Source organism: Saccopteryx bilineata, chromosome 4 (genome assembly GCF_036850765.1).
Source record: "Saccopteryx bilineata isolate mSacBil1 chromosome 4, mSacBil1_pri_phased_curated, whole genome shotgun sequence".
In the NCBI taxonomy this organism is placed as follows: Eukaryota; Metazoa; Chordata; class Mammalia; order Chiroptera; family Emballonuridae; genus Saccopteryx; species Saccopteryx bilineata.
The window spans coordinates 245,409,037-245,427,667 of record NC_089493.1 but is presented as its reverse complement, the minus strand read 5'-3'; the positions used below and the strand labels follow the sequence as shown (position 1 = coordinate 245,427,667).

At 42.0% G+C, this 18,631-nt stretch overlaps 1 non-coding gene across 1 annotated transcript; it reads right to left on the bottom strand.

Annotated features, from left to right (window-relative positions):
- Positions 1–15,318: 15,318 nt before the first annotated feature.
- TRNAV-GAC (transfer RNA valine (anticodon GAC)) lies at positions 15,319–15,394 on the bottom strand. The gene has a single exon. It is a non-coding gene; the product is annotated as a tRNA-Val (tRNA).
- Positions 15,395–18,631: the final 3,237 nt, after the last annotated feature.

Below are 18,631 nucleotides of genomic sequence, written 5' to 3'. Positions count from 1 at the left end.
AACCTGATAATCTGAAGATGTTTGTTACACCAGATTACTGTACCAATCTCTACACACTGTGTAAAACTTGGAAGCATACACCTATGTCAGATTGGCTCTGACACAGGAAATGCTATGTTCATTTTTCTTGTTACAGTGACAAAAACTCACTTTTTCCTCTTTTGAGAAACAAATAAATCTGCAGAGTAATGAATGTTTCAAGCTCTGAATCTGGCAATTTATGTACATTCTCTTATTTAATGCTCATACTGAGGAGGACATGGGCCCAGAATGGCAAAGGTGTTTGCTCAAGATCACTTAGCTAGGATTTGAAAACAGACTTTTTTTTTTTTTTTTGCCTGTTTACAAAGATTGGATTGGTATCTGATAGATTATAATGGCTTCAAGTCTTTATCTCTCATTAGTGTTATGCCCTGCGCTTATGAACCACATATTTAGGAGTGTAAAATGCATCTGAGTGATGAGCTATCACTAAATAACGCCTTTGGACAGTGACAGTCTTCTAACCTGTGCCAGTAGTTGCATCACATCTGGGGAGAGGCCTCAAAAGAACAGACAGCAGATCCTTGCTACTCAAGGATGGAAAATCCTGAAAATAGTCCTGGTTCTCTGCCTTACCTTTCAAATTCTTTAATTCTGACCACCTCTAAACTGGATATTGCCAAATAATTCATTTACTCCCTTCATTTTGAAGACCATGTTCATTTAAAGGGAAATGTAACCCATGTTTCTGGTTCCTTTACAATTAAATCACCAACAATCCATTCTTTTGCAATAGCTACTAGATATCCAAATGTCTCCAGGACATTTTTTTCCCATGAGGGCAGGAAGCTGCATTTGGACAAGAGTAAGCACTAAAAGATTTAGGTTCACAACTTGAAAACTCAATCCCATAAGGTTTAAATTGTAAACTTTCCCACTCCTTATTCTAAAAGGTCCCCAAAGAACAATAATAACAAGGATCTGGCAAGTAGTAGTAATACATGAACAGCTGGAAAAGGGGGGTGGGGTAGAATGAGAGAAGACAATGACCAGTGTGGATGCCATCAGGAAGACAGGCCAGGGCAGGGTCCCTTGATAAATCCAGGAAACACAGTGTCCTTGGAATCCTGATGTTCTTGTTGTGAAGTTAGCAATCAATGGCAGTCGCAGCCAGAAGAACACACCAGAAACCATGAAGGAATTCATGGTTGTAAACAGAGCCAGGATTACATATTTTATATTTTATATAAAACTAAAAATCCATGGCTGGTCCCAGAGGTTCCTGTTTGTTCAAACATCATATGAAAACGTCTCTACTTCTGCTGGGCAGTGGCAGAATCTCAGAGAGCATAGAAAGTTGACTTTTCATATCTTGGATTAATCTCTTGATGAGACAATCATTTTCTTGATGAGACTTACATTAGGTAGTATTTTATTACATGTTTATTTTTATCTTGATTTAGAGAGGACTAAGGATTTTCTCAGTTGGAAATAAACATCAAAAAATAAAATTTAATATCTTGAGAAAACGAGAAATTTATTCTTAAACTTATTCAAACATAAATATTTTCTATAATTAATTATAGATAATAGAGAACAAAAACAGTATTGCAGTAAATCTGACTAGGTGGGCATTCTCTTGGAGAAAAGTTAAATTACATGATTTCTAGTTAAAGGACTAATTGTGAAGGTAACAATTAAAAAAAGACAGAATGTGGTTCCCCTGTGACATTATAGGCCTCACAGAGACACAAGCAACATAGAACGTGAAATTATTGTCTCATAGACAAATTCTATATACATTGGTTGGTATGTCTCTGAGTCTCATATTATTCACACATATATCTCTATCAACTGCTCCTGCTAGCATTTTTACCTAGGAAAAATGTAAGGAATGGAGGCAGGAGGGAGGGGGACCAGAAAGCCCAAGGAGACTAAGAACCAAGGAACACAGGAAGAAAAAAGATGTCTGTTGTGGCTTGAGTGGTGTTTATCCATTTTGTTACTTCACCATTTGGAAGCTGTGGTCTTCAAGGTCTTCACGTTCACTGGAGTAGAAGGAAGAGATTATGGTGGAGGTCTATCAGCTCTTAACTACCTCAACCCAGAAGTGCCATATATACCTTCTGCTTATAGTCTATTGGGCAGAACTAGTCATATGACCTGACTTGACTTCAAGGAAAACTAGGAAATGTAGAGAAGTACATGGGAAGTTGGTGAACTCCAATGGTTTCTGTCATAAGCACCTAACTTATCTGTGCCTGTAATTTGACTTTGATTTGCTTTATGTATCTTTGGCCTAGTTTCTTGTTAATTCACTCAGTTAAGTTGGCAATCTCCCAACAATTTCCATCTCCAAAAAGTGAATCAATAGTTAGGGCCAGGCCTGACCAAGTGGTAGTTCAGTGGATAAAGCATCGGACTGGGATGTGGAGGACCCAGCTTCGAAACTTGTGGTCACTGCCTTGAGCACAGGCTCACTAGTGAGCGCGGGGTTGCTGGCTTGAGCATGGGATCATAGACGTGACCTCATGGTCGCTGGCTTGAGCCCAAGGTCACTGGCTTGAGCAAGGGGTTACTCACTCTGCTGTAGCCACCTGGACAAGACACATATGAGAAAGCCATCAATGAACAACTAAGCTGCTGGAATGAAGAATTGATACTTCTCATCTCTCTCCCTTCTTCTCTGTCTCTCTCTCTCTCCCTCTCTCTCTCTCTCTCTGTCACAAAACAAAACAGGGATGGACATGGAAGGAATTTCTGATACTGGGAATAGATACCTCAATACCTCACATCAACTATATGAAGCAAACAGGGAGCTTCCTGTCAGTGTCTCTGCATCATTTACACTATGTCTGAATTGAGTAACATGGAAATTGTGAAGAGATGGTTCTCACATATGCCCAACTGTCAACTACCTTTTCCATTTTTTTAAATCTTATTTTTATTAATTTTAATGCAGTGACATTGATAAATCAGGGTACATATGTTCTGAGAAAACATCTCCAGATTATTTTGACCTTTGATTATGCTGCATACCCCTCACTCAAAGTCAAATCGTCCTCCATCACCTTCTATCTGGTTTTCTTTGTGTCCCTCCCCTCCCCCCACACCCTCTCTCTCCTTCCTCGCCCCCTCCCCACCCCTCCACCCCACTTCCTGTTACCATCACATTCTTGTCCATGTCTCTGAGTCTCATTTTTATGTCCCGTCTATGCATGGGTTCATATAGAATATATTACTATTAAAATATTATTATATAGTATATTATATTATTATCTTAATACATTACAATTATAATATTGAGAGAGAAGACTGACATAGAAACTTCCAGTACACATTGATGGAAGAGAGGATGACCTTCCCAAGTAGGGTGTGAGGGAGTGAATGGGTGCAAGAGCACATAAGCATGTCCTACATGTTCTGTGTGAGTTTTGTTCATGAAGGAGGTAGACTGTGATGCTGCACAAATCTGCCCTCTAGGTGCCACCCAACAGTGTCTAATGTGAGCAAACAGAACAATGGATCATAGGGACAAACATTCTATTACTGCCTATCACCTCCATCTCCACCACAAAAGCTTCCCACTACTCCTTCAGCCACTGTAATGCTAAATGGGGCCACCCTGAAAGAGCAGAGAGGGGACAGAAAAGGATATGGGGCTCTCGATCTCTTACTTGATCTGATAAATATGGGAATGAGGACAGTGGTAAACAACCTAGAGAGGAAAAATGAGTGTATGGTAATGCCTCAAAGACACTGCTTTCTGCACTCCATAGCAAAAATTTCTGTCCAGGAGTCCTCTGGCCCCACATATCTTCATGTGGTAGTATCAGTGTGAGTCAGAAATGTACACTTGTCACTTACACCACTGCTCCTGGAATAGATTCAGGACTAGTTCCCTTGAGGCTAGTGAGGGCCAGGGGTTGGATGTAGAAGCCAAGTTGTAGATTCTTGAATGGCTAACTTTTCAACTCATTATATAAATCTGACACATTCTGGGCATGAAATACTGTTAGCTGATTGTGGCATGGTGGGTTCTCCAGAAGCAGATGCTGAGATAAAGTTTGGGGCACAAGATGTTTATTAAAAATCAATACCTGTGACAGAAAGAAGGGGTGAAGGAGGATTGGCAGAGAAAGAAGTCAAACTGCAACAGAGGCCTACCCAGTGGGGAGCTCTGGGGTAAACAGCGCCCTTCAGAGCTGTCCCAAAACAGCCGTCTGGGACTTTATCTCCCTGAAATAAATCACCAGCCCATGTTCAGTCACTAGATGTAGATGTCCCCGAGGTGGGCATGGCTTTGGGCAAAGAGACTCTGCAGCTGCAGCAGAACCTAAAGGAGCTGACAGCTGGAGGCAGGCCATCTACTGCTTGCATTTCCTACAGCTGGTCATCAAATCTCTCGTTGACGAGGGACCTCTGTGGTGCTTATCCGTGTCAACTACATTGGTGGGTTAGGCCAACCCAGGGAGGAGGAAAAAGAGATGAGAAGATAAAAAGATGTGAATGGGCAAGGAGTGAACAAGCTGGAGCCACCTAGAGTTGAGGTCAAATCCCACTCTCAGTCTTGGGCCTGGGAGGACACTGAAGTCAGCAGTCCCTTCCAGCCTCTACTACTATGGCCAACTCCATGGAGTCCCCAACAACTTGACAGGCCTCACCTCTTTCAATGTGACTCCTCTTGGCCTGGTCCTCAACTTCTTCAGTGTTGATGGGGCATGGGGCCACTCAGTGTCTACATCTACACTTGCATAATCCAGAATGTGGAGGCTAATGGGGTGGGCAGTTAATGTCTTATTTGATGACCCATTGACCAATAGGAGGCAGAACATACATTTTGCCTTTCTCTTAGAAGACAGTCCTGTGAGACTGAGCAATCAGTTGTGTTCGGCACCGGCTGTGGAGCAGGTGATGCAGTCATGTTGGCTCCCCTCCCTCCCCATCTCAGCCCTTTCCCCAACTCTCCCTGGGCTCACTCTCCCTAATGAAGCTGTAGCACATACACTTCCGCCTCAGGCTCTGCTCTGAAAACCCAGGCCAACTTGGTTTGTTTCTTAGGTTAGGGCAAAATGTTTCAGGATCACAATTTCCCACTCAGCAAAACAGCCAGTCATGTGCAGATGGGTGAGTGGTTCAGGACTGTACGACTGTTGCTGTGTGGAAAGAAACTCCCAACCAACACCCCAACCATCAAAGGGAAAATCTAGATTCTGCTCTTTCCCTTCCCGCTCTTGCACTTGTAATCAGAGCTTTAATGCATGCCAACTGCCCCAATCCCTTGCCTTTCACTACGACCAACAAATTAAAAATTCAGTACTTAATGTCATTTTTTCTCCCAATTCAGAATGCTGGAACTACTAAGTGTGCTTGGGTTTCTTCTTTTAAGATGGGGAACTGAAGAACATAGCATAAAATGTTTCCACATCTTGAACCTTCATCTGGTATCTGGTATTCGACATAGAAACATTGCTTCCATTGTTCAGTCAAATGTCCGGCCTCTGACACACCTACAAGAGCGCTTTCAGATGTTCCTTTATGAAGAATTCCTTGGGGCCATGGTGGAACTGGCCCAAATGAAAACTGAAGTCTATTATATCATGCAGTATGTCTTACAGTCCCAAATAGATTATTCCCAGACCAATGTGATGCACCAAATGGAGCCTCCTGGCAATGGGGTCTATCTGCAAGTGTCACTCATTGTTCAGCAGTTGAGTTTCACATAAATGTACCATAACATAGCTGAATCACCTGCTCGAGATGAAGTGTATATTTTTTCCCCTCTTTAGAACACTGAAAGCCATTCCATCTGAAGGGAAAGTGTTTGGATGGCTATCCTTGGAATAGGGCTGGAGTCCCACTGTGGTAAAACAGAGCAGGATAAGCCTTTTAGTGTCCAAGGTTGTTTGTTATACTCCCACAACACCTCAGACCACCTCCAGATAACATGAGCCCTTGAGGCACACGGACATCTTGGTGTTGTTTAGAACCTGATGTTACTCTCAGGCAAAAAGTGGGATAAGCTGGGACCCAGGAGATTGAGGGCAGGACTGACCAGGACAGCCTAAAATTATCAAAGCCTTACACTGTTACCTCCTCATCTCCTGCTCCTTTCCCCCCAGTCTCCAACATTAGAGAAACAGATGCTTCCCCACATAATTCAGCATGTGGCTCAGAGGAAGTAGTAAGAGATCAAGAGAGTTTGTCAAAGCTTCACACTGTCATTGCACTGAGGCAGAGGCCTGAGACAGCTGTCCAGATGTTTGCACTTAGATGTCTCCTCACTTTAGGCTCCATGGGCCCTCTCCTTCTGTCGGCACAGCTCCTTTTAGTAGTATGGGAACAGGGATTTTTCCAAATGGATGGGAGAAATAAAACAAGAGCATCAGACCCATTTGAATTCATTGTTAGGGGCCAGAGGTAAACACACAGAGCTGTGGAAGTGAGAGCACTGGTTTGAGAAGGATCCAGTCACTGCGTGAACCCATCACAGCTCCTGAAGAGGGACATCTGTGAGATCCTCCGCAAGGCCCCAGCCTTTCAGGGCAGCAGCGTTCCTGTCGCCAAAGAGGAGGTGTTAGCCTGTATCAGAGATTTTCAAACTTCTTCTGAAGAATAACAATAGTCAAAACAGATTATTTAAAAAACCTGTTCATGTTAAACTTAGAACAATTGAAAACATCGGCAAAGGATCGGAGTCCCCGGCTGAAAAAGCCCTCTCTTATGCCCTGCACCCTCCGGCGAAGCAGATGATGCCTTGCCCTCCGGATACATGCCCCACAGATCCAACCCTACTGAATGTTAACGTTGCAAACCGATTTTCAAATACCAGAGCTGTTATTCTTTTCTGGCAGGAAAGGAGAAAGATAAAAAAAATTATTTGTACCACCCTGGGTGACAGTTAATTACAAATGTAGCCACAATAGGAATAATCCTTGAGAAAGAGCAGAAAATGTATTGAGAAATTTTGTCCTTGTTGGTACATCTTGAATTTGCACAGGGGGAAACAGGAACCTTATATAAGGCTCTATAGTTGAGAGCCTTAGTTTGCTGAAGGTTTAGAGGGTTACAAAGGTCTCCTGCTCTGTAATATAAGTTCTCTGGTCCCTTGCAGGTTCTTTTCTACTATTTAAAGACACAACCATTCCACCATCCCAACAGAGCAAGAATTCAGAGACTCCCATGGATGGATGTCTAAAGTCCCTGGCCTTAAGCAGGCTGCCATTAGCTTCTGGATTTCCTCAGACACTTGTGAGGAGGGGGGTTAGGCAGATCATTTGGTGAAATATAAAGGTGAAATTGTAAGCAGGTGGCTGGCTCAGAGACTCTACTATATTAACCTGGAGTATTCCTAGTGTTGTCCAAGTATGGAACAAAAAGGTTATACTTCTTGTGAAATCAGTGTATCAGCACTGAAAGAACTTCCCGGAAACAAGGTAATAGTCAAAATATTTACCAAGTACTATATCATGTGAATACACAAATGAGAATGGATGAGGAACTAGAGTGAATTCTAGAGATATGTTGTGCCAAGTGTTGACTTTTAGTTGACAGATGAAGTTATAGGTTGAATTATGTCTACCCCACCCCATCCCCACCCTTAAATTTATCTATTCAAGTCCTAACTCCCAGTATCTTAGACTGTCACTTGATTTGTAAATAGGTCTCTGCAGATGTAATTAGTTAAGAGCTCATTCTGGAGTAGGGTGGACCCCTAATCCAATATAATTGGTATGCTTATAAAAAGGGGAAATTTGGACACAGACACTCACACAGAGAAAGCACCACGTTAACATAACAGCAGAGATTAGAGTGATGATGCCTACAAGTCAAGGAACACCAGAGACTGCCAGCAAAGCACCAGGAGCTGGAGATAGGCCTTAGATCCTTCGCTAAGTACCTCAAGGGGAGCACAATGCTGTTAGCACCCTGATCGCAGACTTCTAGCTTTCAGAACTGTAAGACAATACATTTCTGAGGTATAAGCCCCCCAGGTTGTGCTACTTAGCTATAACAGGTATGAAAACATTTCTGTATTTTACCAGTCACTTTGGCCATCCCATTGCATACAAGCTGAGTATCAGGCCTGATTGGAAGATCTTGGGGTACTCAGAGTTACTCATTCCCAGGAAAGTATAAGAAGTGGGGAGAGAAATATCTTTTCTGGAGACTTAAAGAACACACTGGATTCAACTGGGGATTGGAGAAGAATATTTTATTTAGGGCTATTTCAGTTCTGTGACTAACTGTATTTTTCACTGACTACTAGTTGGTTAAGTGGCTTCAGACAGCACTGACAGAGGAGACAGGAGTCTAAGACTCAATCTGATCTCCAACAACTTAACAGTCTAATTGGAAAGACAAGATCATGTCACTTGAAAGAGAAGCTTAGATAAAGCAAAAAAACTTAAGCACAATATGCTTCATATAAATTGCTGTTGTTATTATTATTTTAAGAACCAGCTCAGATGACTGAACTTGAACTAAAGATTCCTACCAGCCCAGAAACTCTTCTGTGAGATGAATGGCGGGAAATGCTCAGGCTGGACATCACATCTCCTCCTGCCCCCCCCCCCCTCCAGTGTGCAAGTTGCTCAGAACATTTGGATTGAGTGTCTCTCTCAGATTGTGGGCTCTTTCTAAAGAATTGGAACAGATCCCTTTCCACATATGATGTCAATGTTCTTGCAATTCTTTTTTAAGTCTCGAGCTTGACATTTTAATTCATTTTACATTTGGTTTCTGTAAGTCCCTTCCTGGTTGTGAAATGTTAGGGTGGTTAGTTTGTGTTTCATTAACTTCCCCTCAAGCCTGTCAAGATTTCTAGTTTCCTTAGAGTATGTGGACATGGGCCAGACCCATAAATGTTGGCTGTGCACTGGTGCCTTCTAGCAAAAGCCAAGGGGCAGTTCTCTGCACGGTGAGGAAAGCGGGTCTGAATGACAGGAAGAGGGAGGCATGGGCAAGGCTGACACAGAAGCGGCAACAGGTCTTCCCAGAAGTGGCTGAATTTGCCAAGGGACATACTGGGACATGGCCTGCCAGGAACACGGTGCAATTTTTAGCCCTGTTTACAAGAGAAGACAACAGCCTCACCATTATCACTTCTGAATGAGAATGTTCATAAGTTTGAGAGGACATGGACAAATTTCGATCTCTCAGAGAATTACATTGGGGATTCTAAGGGATAGAAGTCTGGCCACACAATCCCGGAAGAAGCTCCGACATCTGGTCCTGCTGTCTCTGGGCTCGGCCCGGGATCCCATGAAGCCAACTGGCAAGTGTGTTATTTCCTCTCGTCAGAAACAGAGCATTCTGAGAAATCTCAATTCACCTTAACTTTCCCCCCCTTTCATAAGTTGTTTTGTTATTGGGCTTTGTTTTCCTTCTCCTCAGATTTTCTTCATAATTACTTCAGACCTTACACTTGAACACACACTCAGAAAGGAGAGCAGTGCCACTGCAGGTTCTGTGAGCCTAGAGGACAGGTGCTTCGGAAAGAGAACTGGAAACAAGTTCTGAACATCAATTATTTAGAAATGGATCTTGGTGTTTTATATACGTTTGAATTTAATCTCTATGAACCTCCATTGGATCTGTCTGGATCCTTTGGTTACTATAATTGCTTCAGGGGTAACTCTGGTATGTGATCAGTGACACTTCACTTTTATCCTTTCTACCCCAATTATCAACCTTCTACAAATAATTGTGACTTCCACACAACTGCTTTACTGATATAAATAAAGGACTATATTATGTTTCCTTTTCATTTTATTCCTAGTCCTAGAATAGAGAGCTATTGGTTTTATAAATTCTCCAAGAACTTTGACCTGTAATTGTCTATAACCAAATACCTCCAGGGTGGAGCCTTTGGACGAGTGTGCTAATGATGCTTAGGCTTTAACATCCCCCTTGCTAGTAAAACCTTAACATACTCCTTCTAAGAAGATGAAGTGTCTCATTTCCTAAAACCTACAAGCTAGTAATATGGGTGAATTAAAGCAGGGGTCCCCAAATTACAACCAGCGGGCCGCATGCGGCCCCCTGAGGCCATTTATCCGGCCCCCACCACACTTCCGGAAGGGGCACCTCTTTCATTGGTGGTCAGCGAGAGGAGCATAGTTCCCATTGAAATGCTGGTCAGTTTGTTGATTTAAATTTACTTGTTCTTTATTTTAAATATTGTATTTGTTCCCGTTTTGTTTTTTTACTTTAAAATAAGATATGTGCAGTGTGCATAGGGATTTGTTCATAGTTTTTTGGGGTTTTTTTTTTTGTATTTTTCTGAAGCTGGAAACGGGGAGAGACAGTCAGACAGACTCCAGCATGCGCCCGACCGGGATCCACCTGGCACGCCCACAAGGGGGTGACGCTCTGCCCACCAGGGGGCGATGCTCTGCCCCTCCGGGGCGTCGCTCTGTTGCGACCAGAGCCACTCTAGCACCTGGGGCAGAGGCCAAGGAGCCATCCCCAGCGCCTGGGCCATCTTTGCTCCAATGGAGCCTTGGCTGCGGGAGGGGAAGAGAAAGACAGAGAGGAAGGAGAGGGGGAGGGGCGGAGAAGCAGATGGGCGCTTCTCCTGTGTGCCCTGGCCGGGAATCGAACCCGGGACTTCTGCACACCAGGCCAACGCTCTACCACTGAGCCAACCGGCCAGGGCTGTTCATAGTTTTTTTTATAGTCTGGCCCTCCAATGGTGTGAGGGACAGTAAACTGTGAAAAAAGTTTGGGGACCCCTGAATTAAAGCATTAAAACACATACTCACCATAAAACAGAAATCCAAAATGAAGGCCAATTGAAAAGTAAAAGATTTAGAAGAATTTTAATATATTCTTCTTTCTAGTTCATTTCCATTTTTGGTTGGCTCATTTTCTTGGAAATCTACATATGTGAACACTTGACTTGTTTTATTCAGATGTTTTTGGGCTTTTGGCCTGGTACACAGAATAGCAATGATGGGAAGACAAATGGGAAGGAAGATGAAGGTACCAGGAAGTGGGAATGACACTCAGACCATAGTTTTTGTTGCTTGTCACTGGACTCTGATAATTTCTGAAAACTGTTACAGCCTGTTTTATATGTTTATAGAGGAATGTCAGTTCCCAGGATAAATGAAATTTTCTTTAAGGTCACATGTTACTTCACAGCAGAGCTGAGGTCCATTTCTACTTGCACACAGAAGACATTCCAAGAATGTGTAGTTGCTAAATTTAGATGAATTCCTAAAGGTTGTGTGTGACTTCCTTCTTATAAGTTGGATTATACTTTAAAAACATATGGGGAGCACATTTAAAGGAATAGTGCATTGAGTCATTTTGTGAAATTAATACCCATCTCCCAATATATCTGTTTTATAAGCAGAATTGGGTTCACCAGGTTTTCTTAAAACTGAGCACATAGATCCTCTGTTCTTAATCTGTAACATGAGGGGAATGGACTTGGTGATTTTACATACTTCTTTTTTTCTTTTTTTGTTTTCAAGTGAGAGGAGGTGAGATAGAGAGACAGACTTCCACATGTGTCCCGACCGGGATCCACCTAGCAACCCCCCGTCTGGGGCTGATGCTCTAATCAACCGAGCTATCCTCAGCACCTGAGGCCTATGTTTGGACCAATTGAACTATCCTCGGCGTCCAGGGCCAATGCTTAAACCAACTGAGCCACTGGCTGCAGCAGAGGAAGAGGAGGAGAAGGGGGAGAGGGTAGGGGAGAGAAACAGATGGTTGCTTCTCTTGTGTGCCCTGACCAGAATTAAAGCCTGGATGTCCATGCACTGGGCCAATCCTCTATCTATTCACTGAACCAACTGGCCAGAGTCTGGATATTTTTTCTAATGTTAAAATTATAAGGTTTTATTCTCTTTTTTTCTTTTTATTTACAGCAGTGATTTTCAACTTTGTTTCTCATGCACTCATAAACTAATTACTAAAGAAAAAGGGGCCCTGATCTATTCTTTCTTAGTAACTAATTCATGCCATGAGATGAAAATGGTTGTATTTAGTCAGGGGCACTGACCTTAGTAATTAGTGTGTGTTTGTGTCATGAAAAAAAAGGTTGAAAAATCACTGCTTTACAGAGACAGAGAGTCAGAAAGAGGGATAGACAGGGACAGACAGACAGGAATGGAGAGATGAGAAGCATCAGTCATTAGTTTTTCGTTGCGCGTTGCAACACCTTAGTTGCTCATTGATTGCTTTCTCATATGTACCTTGACCGCGGGCCTTCAGCAGACCAAGTAACTCCTTGCTTGAGCTAGTGACCTTGGGCTCAAGCTCATGAGCTTTTTTGCTCAAACCAGATGAGCCTGCACTCAAGCTGGCGACCTCAGGGTCTCGAACCTGGGTCTTCCACATCCCAGTCCAATGCTCTATCCACTGCGCCACAGCCTAGTCAGGCTAAAATTATAAGGTTTTAGAAGCAACCTCCAACTAATACTGAATTTTAGAAATTGAGAGATTTGTTCATCTTTTCTGCTTTGAAGGATAGGGAGAAAAAGAATAGTCAGTCTTCTTTTATTGTCTTTTTTTTCTTTTACTCATAACTCACCCCTTATTGCAATTATATTCACCTGAAATAATAATTATTTGATTTAAGCCAGAGCCCTGTCTCACATTAGGCAGAGCTCTACTGTGGATTAACTGCATCGTTTGCTTTTAGATATGCTCCACTTCTTGGCTAGAACAGAGCTCTGCTGAGCTGGGCAGGAACACTTTAGCATTTCTCCTCCCTGCAGTGGCTAACTATAAAAGATGTGTGCATCTTAGCAGCAAAACCACACAGCCAAGGTCCTTTTCTCTCTTTCTTTTTTTCTTCTTTTTTTTGTGGGAGTGCCCGTAGGAAAAAGTTAAGAACAGCTTTTTGTTTGTTTGTTTTGGTTATCTAATTAATTGTATTTAAATGTACTGATGGATTGACCAGTGGTGGCGCAGTGGGTAAAAGCATCTACCCAGAATGCTAAGGTTGCCGGTTCGAAACCCTGGGCTTGCCTGGTCCAGTCACATAATAGAAGCAACAACTTTGAGTTGATGCTTCTCACTACTCCCTCCACTTTCTCTCTCTCCTCTCTCTAAAATCAATACATAAATCTTTTTTAAAAATTCAGATTTATAAAAAAATAAATGTACTGATGGATTATGGTAATTTCACAAACACTCTCTTGGACCAAATTATTTCACAAATTCTTACAAAATGAAACAGTATGTTGGCTCCTATCATAACTAGAATATTATCAAGATAAAAAGCTCTTGACAGCACCTTTCTCTCCAACTTTAAGTAAAAATCATAGTGACTTTAACACTTTGATAGAAAAAACATTATTAAAAATAATGCAAGCAGTTTAGAAAATCATAACAAATTCCACTAGTCCAGCGGTTCTCAACCTGTGGGTCGCGACCTCGGCGGGGGTCGAACAACCAAAACACAGGGGTCGCCTAAAGCCATTGGAAAATACATATTTATTATACAATACATTTTTAAATAAAATATGTATTTCAGACCCCTTTAAGCGACCCCTGTGTTTTGGTTGTTCAACCCCCGCCGGGGTCTCGACCCACAGGTTGAGAACCGCTGCACTAGTCAAATACAGTAGTCTTTAAAATGTGGTGAGCAGCATTATAGGCATCTTTTTATGCCTATATAGAGAGAATTGATGGGAGAACAGATGGATGGATGGATGGATGGATGGATGGATGGATGGAAAGAAAGAAGGAATAAAGGAAGGAAGGAAGAAAGAAAGGGAGGCAGGATGAAAGGAGAGAAGGAAAGAAATAAAATCATATATGCTTTGGATTTTTAAAATGTGCTTTAGAATATTTTTAAATTTTAGAATAAATTTATATTTACAGAAAAATTGCAAGAGTAGTACAGGGGCTTCCCTGACACCCACTGCCCAGTTGTCCCCACTGTTAATCTTACATCAGTATGCTAAATTGTGAAAACAAAAGAACCAATACATTATTATTAACTAAAGTCCATACTTTATTTGACTTCCCTTAATGTTGTTCTGCTGTCCTTTTTCTGTCCCAGGATCTCACCCAAGATACCACATTACATTGTCATCATTTCTCCTTAGGTTCATCTGGACTCTGACAGTTTCTCAGATTTTTCTCACTTTTGATGACTGGCAGTTTTGAGCACATGTCAGGAAACTTTGTAGACTGGTCCTCAATTTGGGTTTATCTGGGGGTTTTTTCTTCTCATGATTGGGGTTATGGTTCTTGGGAGGAAAATCACAAAGGTGCTGTGCCATTCTAACCACAGCACATCCAGGGTACATGCTATTGCCCTGACTTATCCCTGACGTTAAGCTTGATTACACAGCTGAGGCAGTATTTGTCACATTTCTTCTCTCTTGTCCCTCTTTTCATACAGTACTGTTTGAATGCAAGTGGCCACACACAGAGCATACTTAAAGGATAGAGTGTTATGCTCTATCAGTGTGAGAATATAGTAGCTACATAAATTATCTGAAATTCTTTTGTACAGATATGGCTATTATTTATTTATTTACCCACTGATTAATTTGTATCAGTATGGAGTCAAAGATATGTACTTCATACTTTGGGTTATAATCCAATACTATGTTACTTATTTTGTTGCTCAAATTATTTTAGCTGTGGCCATTGAGAGCTCTTTCAGTTGGCTCTTGGGTCTTTAGGACATATACCCATTGTCTTGTTTTTTGAGTACTTCCTTTCTTCCTGGCACCAAAAGTGCTCCAGGCTCATCTAGTATGTGATAGGGATGCAGGTGAGGGCATGACCCCCTCCTCCCTTAAGTGGATGAAGGGACATTGATAAACTAGATGTTCCAGATCACCTTCCCCAGGCATCCGGGTGACTAACCCAGATGTGGAAGGTCCCCTAGCTTAGTTACAGTTATTCTTACATAAATCACTGAAAGATACATTTTTCCTTAAGACCACCAGCCCCCACCCTCAAATCCCCTATTTAACCCTACCTGTTAGAGAACCGGGGGCTGCTCTCCCTACGAGACAGCCCGGCAGGTTTCTTTTTTTTTTTTTTTTTTGTATTTCTCTGAAGCTGGAAACGGGGAGAGACAGTCAGACAGACTCCTGCATGCGCCCGACCGGGATCCACCCGGCATGCCCACCAGGGGGCGACGCTCTGCCCACCAGGGGGCGATGCTCTGCCCCTCCAGGGCGTAGCTCTGTCGAGACCAGAGCCACTCTAGCACCTGGGGCAGAGGCCAAGGAGCCATCCCCAGCACCCGGGCCATCTTTGCTCCAATGGAGCCTCGGCTGTGGGAGGGGAAGAGAGAGACAGAGAGGAAGGAGAGGGGGAGGGGTGGAGAAGCAGATGGGCGCGTCTCCTGTGTGCCCTGGCCGGGAATCGAACCCAGGACTTCTGCACGTCAGGCCGATGCTCTACCACTGAGCCAACTGGCCAGGGCCAAGGTTTCTTTTCATTAAAGCCTGTTACTCTGGTCTTTCAGACTCTGATTGATTCTATCAGTATGTTCCCTGCCCCCTCCCTAGAATCAGATGTTTCTCCCATTTCCCTTTACTGTAGAATGGTATTCAGGATCCAGTATCTGGGTGCCGAGTGTGCTCATTGCCCCTACGGTGTGGCACTTCTTTCCTTTTTGCTTCTAGACCCTCTGTTGAAAGAGTAAAGAAATATGTGTGTATGCTAACCACCATGTATATATATATATTTATAAGTATTTCTATATGCATACATCAGCATCTATATAAAGCTAAACATGACTTCATAGAAATGTCTCCAATTCTAATGCATTCCCACACATTTTGTAGATATTACAACTGTGAAGATGTATAAGTCAACCTGATTTTCCCTTCATCTATATAACTCACTTTTCCTAGCCATTTTGCTTATCTTTGAAATTCAGTAACTTCACCAGGCATATATTGGAGTTAATAATTGGACCCTGACTCAATGAGAGGAACAGAGGTGTTCATTCAGAAAGACAAGACTAGGAAGCTACCTTCTCCACAATTCCCAGGCTAAGGCCAATGGTGGTGGCCCAATTTTGGGACACAAAGTTCCCTTCTGCCTCTCCTATTGTCTGGATGGAGGGGGAAATGCGTCAGGGCAAGGAACTCCAAGTAAGATTTTTATAATTTTATTAAAATCACTTAATTTTTAAATTCATGTTTAAATTTACATGGAGTAAAAGTCACTGTCTGGGATGTACAGTTCCATGTCTTTTGACAAATGGATGGAGACGCATGTCTTACTTAGTTTACTTACTCCCCCCAGCTTCCCTCCTGTGCCCTTGGTAGACAACCCCTCCCCTAACTCTAATCTTTGTTTCCACTGACCTATTCCTCATCCCTATAGTTTGGCCTTCTCCAAAATGTCATATAAATGAAATCAAATGATAAGTAGCCTTTTGGGTCTAGCTTATTTCACTTAGCAAAAATGCATTTGAGATTCTTCCACATTATTGCATAAAATCACTCAATTTTAATATTAACATCACTATACTAAATCAGCATAGTTTAGATTTTTTCCTCTAGTCATTCCCGTGAATGCCTGTATTAGTTTTCTATTGTAGCATAACAAATTACCATAATCTTAAGAACTTAAAACAACACTCACTTATTACCTCACAGTTTCCAGGGTCTGGAGTCCAGGCTCCACTTGGCTGAGTCCTCTGTTCTGGATCTCACGAGGCTTCAGTCAACATGTCAGCCTGGACTGTGTTCTCATCTGAGATTCATGATCCTCTTCTAAGCTCACTATTGTTGTTGGCAGAAATCAGTTTCTTGCAGCTATAGGACTGAGGTCCTTGTCCTACCAACACTTTGACTTTTGTACAGTGAAACAGATTTTGGATTCTTTACCTCCAGAACTGTAAGAGAATAAACTGGCATGCTTTCAGTTTAAAGCTACTGAGTTTGTGGTAATTTGTTACAGCAGCAATGAGAAACTAATACATTGCACATAAGGAGAGAAGTGTATATCCAGTGGATATGTTAAAATACAACAGGGATTTTCAAACCCTTTTAATTGCCAACTCTTGGTAAGTAACACATTAAATCCAAGATGAACAAGCATGCATAGTTATACACACACATAGTCAAAAGTTTCTCAAGTCCATATCTATTTTACAAAGTATACTGATATTTTCTGTATTTTATCTTTTTTTAACTTAATTATTTCATTTTTTAGAAAGTGCTGGTTAGGATCCACTAAACTGATTTTATTATCTCCCAAGTACCTTGAAAAACAATGATTTGAGGAAAGAAACTAGGTTCTAAGAAAGATGGATTGAAATCAACTGAGATAAACTTTAAATGTCAACTTCTTGACAGCATATGATAAATGCTTCTTAGTAGCTCATAGATGGTGTCACTGCCATCAGGGGCCTAAACAAAATACTGTATAGACAGTGAAAAGTTTTTCCCTAGAATTCTGAATTCTCTAGTCCTATGGTTCTCAGCTGGGGGTAGTTTTGCAGCCCAGGGGTCATTGGCCAATGCCTAGAAACATTTTTGCTGATATAACTGGGAGAAAGGCCTCTACTGGCAGCAAGTGTGTAGATTGCCAACAATTCTACGGAGCACAGGATAGCCTCTAACAATGAGTTATCCAGCCCCAGACGTCAGCAGGGCCGCGGTTGAGAAACCTAGCTCTAGCTACCTTTTCTCTTGGTCTGCTGTGTTCAGGCTGACTATGTTAATCTCTTTTCAAGTCCTTCTCCAGGCTTGTCCTCCTTTATGACGTCATACGGTCCAAAATGCTGCCTTTCCTACCCAGCATAAAATAGTCACACTGAATTAGGTCCATTTGGGCTGCTATTACAAATATACAGACTGGGTAGCTTATAAACAACAAAAATAGATTTCTTACAGTTCTGAAGGCTGGAAGTGCAAATCAGGGTGCCAGCATGGTGGAAAGAGGACCTTCTTCCAGGCTGCAGACTTCTTGTTGTATCCTCACGTGGTAGAAGAGAAGAGCAGCCTCTAGGGAGCCTCTTTAATACAGGCACTGGATCCAGGCATGAGGGCTCCACCCTCATGACCAAATCACCTCTTAAAGGCCCCAACTCCTAATAACATTACCTTGGCAGTTAGATTTTTAATTCATGAATTTTGGAGGGACACAAACATTCAGACCATAGAAGCTTGTGATAGGTGACAACTGTATTAAAAAAATGTTTATAGTAAATCTAAAAGCAGTAACTGGTGAAATGTGCAAGAGATCTCCCCGGCACATAGTGGCTTAGTTTAGGCTGCTATTCTCAGTGAACTAAACCATCACATCTGCAAATTGTTTCAGACTTCCAGACTACAACTTACGTAGCTCATCTACTCATCTAAAATCGGCTGCTTTAGGTCGTCAGATTTTACTACTGGGAGAGTTAAAGTACATTTGAAAATCATTTGGGTGGGACACAAGTAGCACTGGCCCGTTGAAAACTGAAAAAATAATGACTTCCACATTGTAAAGCTATTTAGAAGTTTTTTTTTCACTCCAAACTTAATTTTACCAATCCCTAATTCTACACATTCCATTGCAAGGCACTAGAAAACAGTTTAAGGATAGAAGGAATAGTTAGTAATCAGCTTTTGTTGTTTCTACAAATAACATACAAAATATACCATATGTTTAGGAAATGACATCTAATTAAAGCAAACATGGGACAACTCTCTAAGGAAGC